The sequence below is a fragment of the Podarcis melisellensis genome (genome assembly GCF_964234715.1).
Source record: "Podarcis melisellensis genome assembly, chromosome: 3".
NCBI classification, from domain to species: Eukaryota; Metazoa; Chordata; class Lepidosauria; order Squamata; family Lacertidae; genus Podarcis; species Podarcis melisellensis.
In genome coordinates, this window is record NC_138530.1 from 106,092,169 (window position 1) to 106,101,016 (window position 8,848).

Below are 8,848 nucleotides of genomic sequence, written 5' to 3' on the forward strand. Positions count from 1 at the left end.
AGAAAGGGTAAAAATTATCGTTACATAAATAAACAATCAAGCAAATATAATGTTTGCTGCTGATAAGCCTACAAAAGATTTCTACTTTAAGTAACACATATAAAATCATATCCATGAGCACACAAACAAACCAAAATCCACATTACTATCACAGCAGATGTATTTGTTAAGATATCACTTTCACCTCTGTATAATCAATCAACATTTGTTTAAACATTACAAAAGAAGAAAACTAGAGACCAAAGGAGGAGAGTACTAAATCCCCCCCAAATGTCATCTAAATCCATCATTCTGTCAATGCAATATATCTCCCTCAAGTGTATGGGAGTTTTTGCTTATTTCATCTCAAACTCTAGTCCTTGAAATCAGCTCACAAAACCTCTCACACTGAGACCAAACTGTCAATTTTAAAATGTGACAACAGAGAAGCACACAGGGTGTCCTTGCACATTATCTTGCACTCAAAAGTTTGTACCTATGATTTTGTACATATGAATTTTGTACGTGTGAACATGTACATATATCTCTGTTACATGTTCACTAAGCATTTTACATATATCAAGGACTAAATTTTTTAATTGAAGATTTAATGAACCCAAAATAGTAACTGCTTCCTGCTAACATACTGATAACCTCCAATGCATAACACAAGAAGTAACATGGAATAAAAGCACTCTTCCTTCATGCACTAGCAACAGTTAGTTGTAGGTGAAAAGAGGCTTTTAAATGCTTAAAGGCATGAATTGAACACAGAAGCGTATGCCTGCTCTTGCATCAGAGAGGATCACCACGGAAAAGTAAGAATGTGTTTCAGCTAACTCTTCTTCCCGCCCTCCCACAATCATCTTTTTTGAGGAAAGCACCTGAATCATGATTAAGTGATATCCACATGCACAGATGTAAAAGGTAAATAGGTAAAGGACCCCTGGGCAGTTACGTCCAGTCAAAAGCGACTATGGGGTTGCGGTGCTCATCTCGCTTTGAGGCCGAGAGAGCCAGCGTTTGTCCACAGACAGCTTTCCAGGTCATGTGGCCAGCATGACTAAACCACTTCAGGCGCAACGGGACACCATGGCGGAAACCAGAGCGCATGGAAAAGCCATTTACCTTCCCACCACAATGAGGGGCCGATGGGGCTCGTGAACCTGAGAAGGTAGCTCATCTAGCAAAAGGAAAACTCTGGTCCTAAACCTCCATTGCCTTGAAGGATATCTTCGGGAGAAGTATAGGCTAAGGAGTAAACCCTACACAAATCCAGAGTGAATGGCTGGATGGCGCCTTGTTCACCTCCTTCCAGCAACCCCTGCAGCCGAGTTGGTGCCAACCGTATTGGTCCACTTTCCTTTGGACCACCTCAGCGAAGTGTCTTGTCATCTGGGCAGTCCAGGACCTCCATACACACTGCTGAGGTTTGCACCCTGGGGAGGCCACTTCGGTGTTGCTAACACAGCTGTTTGATTTTACCCGCAGAGGCATACTCCATTGTCTCTCGAGACAGACGGATGCCAACAAAAAAAACACCACTCTGAAACCTTAAAAGTGTAAAATGAGGTATATAAACGTTTTAAATAAAAAATACATACTAAAAATAAATATAACAGGTGGAAACTAGCCTGCTGGTTTGCATTAAGGGGAGGGCATTTAAATCTATGTACAAACCATTAATTAACATGATGTAGCTGTGAAAATGCCTATAGGAGAAAGTTTCAGTAAAGAGACTGACAGCACAGTCCAATCCCAATGAGAAAATCAATTTTATTATTTGGGATAGCAAAGTCAGTAGAGCATGAGACTCAATCTCGGGATTATGGGTTCAAGACCCACAATGGGGAAAATATCCCTCCATTGCAGGGGGTTGGACTAGATGACTCTCATGGTCTCTTCCAACTCTGATTCTATGAATTTCATTCTCCCGAGGGAGGGGGAATTATTGGTGGCTGGAGGTGCAAACTCTTGTGCAAGCTAGCTGGGTATAGGAGGCATTACAAATGGGGGTGTGCACCTGTATACCTAACCCCAATGAAAATCAGGGTTCAGTGTGGGGTATATGTTTGGATGCACACCCAGATTAGCAACCCACTGAAAGTAGTGAGCAGCATCTGCATTTGGGGGCCCATCTGCTTTACAACTGCAGTTCCTAAAAGCAAGGATTTCAGTTTACAGTTATTTTGAGATCATGGGGCAGAAAAAGTAGGAAAATCCACAGAAATAAAGGGATGTTCTGCATATGCCTAGGTAATAAGAGCACAAGGGAAGGAGATCAGGGTTAGTAGCAAGCACCAGGATTTCAGCTGCTGGGAGCCTAAAAAGACTGAAATAGACTCCTGTCAGCTTCACAAAAGCCATTGCCTTAAGCAGAATTCAAGCTACAATTCTTCATATACACATGCGCCTCATGCCAATTCTTCACTTCGCTATTAGCTAATATATGTGAGCTGAATATTTTAATTCTGAATTGCTTCAAACACTGGATTGCTGCTTGATTGTATGACACTGTCTGGAAAGGTGGGAATGAACATCAAACATATAACGAATTTAGAAGTCTCTCACTATGGAAAACTCCATCAGTTAAATGATTTGGTTCAAAGGTTTCCAAATTCCATATTCACAATCACATTTTTTGCATTACATACTTAGATATGTGAAGAATAAAAATCATTATTCTAAAATGTACATAAAAATTTCTCACAATAAAATGCAAGTTGCCAATATTGTGTGGTTTGTTTAGTGTGAAGCACTCTATTTCTACAGCATCTCTAGAGATAACATGTTTGTAACACTGTAAACAATTTAAATGAGCGGCATTGATGACATTCTCTGAAAAACAGACATTTATCCACTTTAAAAATGCTAATTTTTTTCTGGATCATCTATTCAGCAGGCAGTAATGGGTTTGATGAGGAACAAAAAACCCTGTTATGTCATGCAGCTGAGCATCTGTTGCTATAATAAAATATACTTTAACACTCAGTTCACATTTTTGTATTGATCTGAGTGCCACATACTGAAAAGCAAATATTTTGTTTATATTGGTTAACTGCAAAATACACACACAGATAAAACATCTCTCTCTCTCTCTCTCTCTCTCTCTCTCTCTCTCTCTCCCCCCCCCCTCTCTCTCTCACACACACACACTTTCAACCCTTAAATCTGGAATTAGTTGAGAGAAGGAAGGCATTCTTTAACCAGGGACACTTTTCGTTTCATCAATAAAACATCACAGAAGGTGACAGCTGGTGAGAAGGGTACCAGCAATTTACAATACAGGCAGCTACATTGCCTCTCACATGTTTCAGGAGATGTCTTTACCTGTCAATGCTATTTTGTTTGATCTGCTGTGTGTGATACACACACAAACAAATCGAGAACAAGGTAGCACCGATGAGAGCAAGGAGCTCTTCTGAGTGCTGCATAATGATAGAAGTCAAAATAGTTTACATGAACTTTAACCATATTTCATAAATATAGTTTGATCAAGGTCATTTTCATATACCGTAATTTAACTGCATTCCTTAGCACCTCCACCTTTTTATATTTTTTTGTTTTCACCATTCTCTCTCTCTCTCTCTCTCTCTCTCTCTCTCTCTCTCTCTCTCTTTCTCCCCACACACCCACACATAGGAGAAAATAGAGTCAGTCAGTCCTGCCAATAACTTGAATGAGGTCTCCTTGGAGGAGAGCAGGGGGGGCACAGAAGTACCCATCAGATCTACACACTGCCAGTGGCCTTGAAGAACCATGGGATCCAGACATCCCTGTCCCATGACCAGAGGTCTCCACAACAGCTTTCCGGCTATCTCTCAAATCCCAAGTCCCACCTCCCCCAGGGCCAGAAGAGCAGAGAAGATGTCAAGCCAGACATTAGATTCAGGGCAGCTGCTAATGTACCTGGCTCACTGCACATGAGACAACTTGGGAAGAGGGAGAGGCACATGGAAGCACCTGTCTGAATCAAGGTCTGGCTGGGAGGGGGAGTGCATTTGCCAAGTCACATGACATGATGTGCAAATAAGGGTGAACCAAATTATCTTTCATGGTGGCAATTAAACCAGGCTGAAAAACACCCTGTGCGTGCACATGTGTTGTTGTTTTTTAATACTCTATAAAAGTAATGTTCCTTACCAATCTTCACACACCTTTGCAAATACCCTAAAAGCATTTACTATATATACATCACTTTCCAAACATGGAATATTGGAATGCCCATCTGTACATTCATTATGAATAAAATGTGTTGAGCAGAAAGCTGGGCTTGAGAATTAAAAGGAAATCATCAATCATAGACACTGACTAAGCAGTGAACACTGATTAACCATGTACCTGATGCATAACCCTCCTAAATTATGCTGTACACAGACAATACCTCATGCTGACTCTCTGATGAGACTAGGTAACACTGTCAGCAATTCTATGTGAACTCTCTCTTTTCTTCAGGATGTGTCCCATTGTTCACAACTATTGCATGGCTCTATTCATTCCCATATTATGACTTTGCATGTAAATATTTCTATGGCTTGTTCCACAAAAGCAAGATTACTGACATTTCCTCAGCAGGGACATTGCTTGGGTACATAATAATCTGCATTTTATTATATTTCCAAACACTATCAGAAATGTTGAGTTTATATAGTGCTCTTGCATGCTCAAAGTCCTTTGCACAGAATACCTTGTTGCAATCGTTTTAACAACTCTGCAAGATAGGGTCAGTATTATCAGCTGCAGATTATAGTTGGGGAGGGGGAGCGTGAGGCCAAGGAAACAGTGGCTTGCTTAAGGTTACCTAGTGAGTGCAAGGCTCATGAGATGAGATTCAAACTAAGCTGTTCTTGATTCACATCTTGATTCTTAGCAAAGATATTCATAATAGCAAGATATATGCCATCATGTACTATTTTCCATTACATATAAATGGTACATCCAACGAAGTCAAATGCTTTGAACCAGATGTTTGGTGGATAAACAAGTCCAATATTCATTTATTCACTTATAACGGAGAGTTACCATAATCTTCTTTACATTCCTGCAGATAAAACAATGGCAGATACTTGGGACATGGCCAGGGTTGGCCCAATATATTTTGCTGCAGTACCAGATGGTGCCCGCCAGATTCTTAATACAAAAGCCAACCAGACTGATTGCTGAACGTTACTTCAATGCTTGTAGGGGAAGCAGGCTCATTTGGGAGTTTTGTCCTCCAACACTCTGCTACTATCTCATACCTCACAGCAGTGCGCTCTCTCTCTCTCTCTCTCTCTCTCTCTCTCTCTCTCTCTCTCTCTCTCTCTGCCTAATGATAGGACCAGTCCTGGGCAGTACTGCTAAAAGCCAACAGCTCCCATACCTTGCATTTAGCAATGCATAAATATTTGAAACAATGTCATTAAGAAAATGCAGATGCAGCCATGGCGACATTTATGGAAAGGGTTTATAAAAATGACAGACAGAAAACTCATCAGAAGTGACAGGTATAGAAACAATATACAGAGACAATTAGTCATCAGCTTTGGCAGAACCTAACACTTGGCTAGACAGACTTCCAACTAGAACATGTCAATTTTAAAGTCTTTGGCTGACACGGCAATCCAATTTCTTGGAAGTAATTATGAGGAAGTTCAATGTGTAACATGCAATAACCAAGCCCAAACACATGAGTAATAGTTTGGGTTAAGAATACGCTGACCAGCATAGGATGGAAAAAATCAATAGCAGCTACTGTTGAGACGTGTCCCCCAGTGAACTAAAACACATGAGTGAAGGCTTAATACAAAACAAAGCCCCTGGAGAAAACATGACGCCTCCAGAGCTCTTCATGACTCATTCGGAATGGTGATTACCTATTTTGGCCAGGCTATTTATACATATAAAGAACATAGCTGAAAGACAAACATCATTGTTCCAATCTTCAAGAAAAGGAGACAGATCTCTACCACAATATTACCACCCATCAGCCTGCTAGATATCCCTTCAAAGTTATACTCTCAGCATTTCCAAATAAAGTTAACTGACTGGCTACATACAAATAACAGTCTGCACGGAGAACAAGCAACATTTAGAGAAGGATTCAGCACCATCAACCGATGCTTCCTGCTAAATCATATCATCAGAAAGTATACTAGAATTAAAAAGTGTAAGTTGTTTGTTTGTTTGCCTTTGACTCCATTAATCATAGCAGATAGTGGGAGAAACTCCTAAACACCAATATAGAACACAGACTCCTCCTGTTGATCCGAGAGCTGTACAGCGATTACGGACATGATAATTCACAAAAGGTGGGAAAGCCACCTTCAGCCCGTGCTAAAATATCTGGTAGTAAAGGGATCTCTCAAATGCTTTATGTTGTTAAGGATGAGAGTGCTATTAAAGGGTTAGAAATGGTCCAAAACTAATTTCTCAAAAGACTGTTTTCCCTACCCAAGGGAACAGCAGCTGCACTCTTACACATGGAAGCTCGATTGCCAACGTTAACTGCAGGAGTTGACTGTACCAGATTTAATTACCTGAAAAGATGGCCCTCCATGTCATGTGAGTGCTTGCCAGCCCTGTGTTGTGCAGAATTGGAGAACAGCTGATGGTGGAAATCTAACATCCAATGTTACTTGAACTCTTATTTTTTCCACAAGCTAGAGGAGATTATATCCACAGGTAAAAAAATAAAGGACCCCTGACAGTTAAGTCCAGTCAAGAACGACTCTGGGGTTGTGGCGCTCATCTCGCTTTACTGGCCAGGGGAGCCGTTTGTCCGCAGACAGTTTTCTGGGTCATGTGGCCAGCATGCGCACGAAAATGCTGTTTACCTTCAAGCCAGAGCGGTACCTATTTATCTACTTGCACTTCGATGTGCTTTTGAACTGCTAGGTTGGCAGGAGCAGGGACTGAGAAATGGGAGCTCACCCCGTCGGAGGGATTCAAACCGCCGACCTTCTGATCGGCAAGCCCTAGGCTCAGTGGTTTAGATCACAGCGCCACCCGCGCCCACAGACAAGTGCCAATTAAGCGATTGGTGTCACTAGACAGAATTACTACATGATCTGCAAGTATCAAATCCTCCAAAAACTCTTCCTGGTTCCTCCTTTCCTTCTAAAAACAATCCATTTTAGAGCCAGTTATGTCGAATCTTTGGCCAGCTTTTACTGAGCTGCATTTTCAAGCTATGTCCTCTACCATCCTAGATAGACAATATAACAGGGTACCATACAAAGACAAACTCTGTATATATGGGCAACTGCAAGTGAAAGACATCATGCACTAAAAAAATTCCTTCCAGTAGCACCTTAAAGACCAACTAAGTTAGTTCTTGGTATTCACATCATGCACTATTAACTATATTGCCCACTATACACTGGATCCAGGAGGCGAATTCTCACCCTACCATCCATACAGGAAAGATGTCTCTCCCAGCAGAGAAGGTCCTATGACTTCTTAGCAATGCAAATGCTTCAGTGACTCATAAAGTCAACCTTTTTGTTTTTGCGGCCAAAAAGATCAGAAAGAAGACCCTGGACAATATAGCAGTGAACTGTAAGGGAGACTCAGAGATCTAAATAGAGACTATTATTTGTGGCGTGGCATCCCTTTTGCTTGCATTTATTTTTGATTCAGATTTGTCATGGTCAATGGCTAGCACAATAAAGTTATTTGGAACCTTGGCATTAACAAATAATACTGAGATCCATTTCTAAGAACTGAAAAAAGGATCCATAGTGGGGGGTTTTCTAAGTCAGGGCGGTCCAACATGCAGCCTCAGCAACATTTGTTCCCCACCATGACGTGACACGGCATTGTGTGACCTTGGGATTCCATGTTGAAGTACCCTAGCAGACCACTTGGTATGAAAAGTTGGACTACCCTGATCTAAGTAGTAAAAAGTATGTCCTTTCAGATAAAAGATCTCATTCTAGCTAAATTAGAACAGTGAACATTCTCTGATCCAGTAAAGGTAAATGATGATAAAATTATAAAAAGAGAAACTGGCATAACTAATCAAAGGAAATATATAAGGAACCATACAGCAAAGTGCAATGTTCCCCACAGAGCAAGTCTATAGAAGGAAAAACTTTTTTATGGCAAACATATCCAGTGTAGAAATAAGCAATAGTTATCTTACAAAACAGTAACAACAAAAAATAAACACAGACGATAACATATATGCAATAGACCAATTTATCAGGTACTTTTGGCATGAATGGGATCTCTCCAAGAACAAGGACAACTCCTATCAATTTCAGTGAAGCTTGCACCCACAGGATGGGACCAGTAATGACTTCATATTCTCAGGGTTTTTCTTACAGCTTCTTAATCACAAAAGAGGACTTAAATCAATCAATCAATCAATCAATCATGTTTATGTTTAATGGAAAATAAATGAGTATAATGTCTTCCAGACAAAGGCACAAAGAGGGCAGAGGGGGAAAACAAGGGCAAAATATCAAATTTGCTCAACGATGCTGATGTAAATATAAAAAGACATGAATAAAAAGTTAACACCAGAATTTCTTATAACCTCTTTTAAAAAATCATAAATGACTAAAAATTGCATTTACACATATATCAGAAGACATTTAGAACAGAAATACCTTTAAAAGTAACATATATGCAACTGAGAAATTATAGAGGGGCCAATATACTATAGTGAAACTGTCTTCTCATTATCATTTTACAGCAGTTGATCTTCGGCTTGAAAAGTTAAAGCCAACATGTCATATTTTCACCTGAGCTTATAGTAATCTATTTTCTAGCATGATTATATTTGATAGTGTTTGTTATATAAAATGAAACTAATAAGCACAAAATGAATATACAACAAACAAACAAACAAACAAACCCAGTTGTGTCCCACTTAATGTTCAAT

General features: G+C 40.1%; 1 protein-coding gene across 7 annotated transcripts in view; it reads right to left on the reverse strand.

Annotated features, from left to right (window-relative positions):
- MACROD2 (mono-ADP ribosylhydrolase 2) overlaps positions 1–8,848 on the reverse strand; it is a 987,478-nt gene that overhangs the window by 829,446 nt on the left and 149,184 nt on the right. The window lies entirely within an intron of this gene.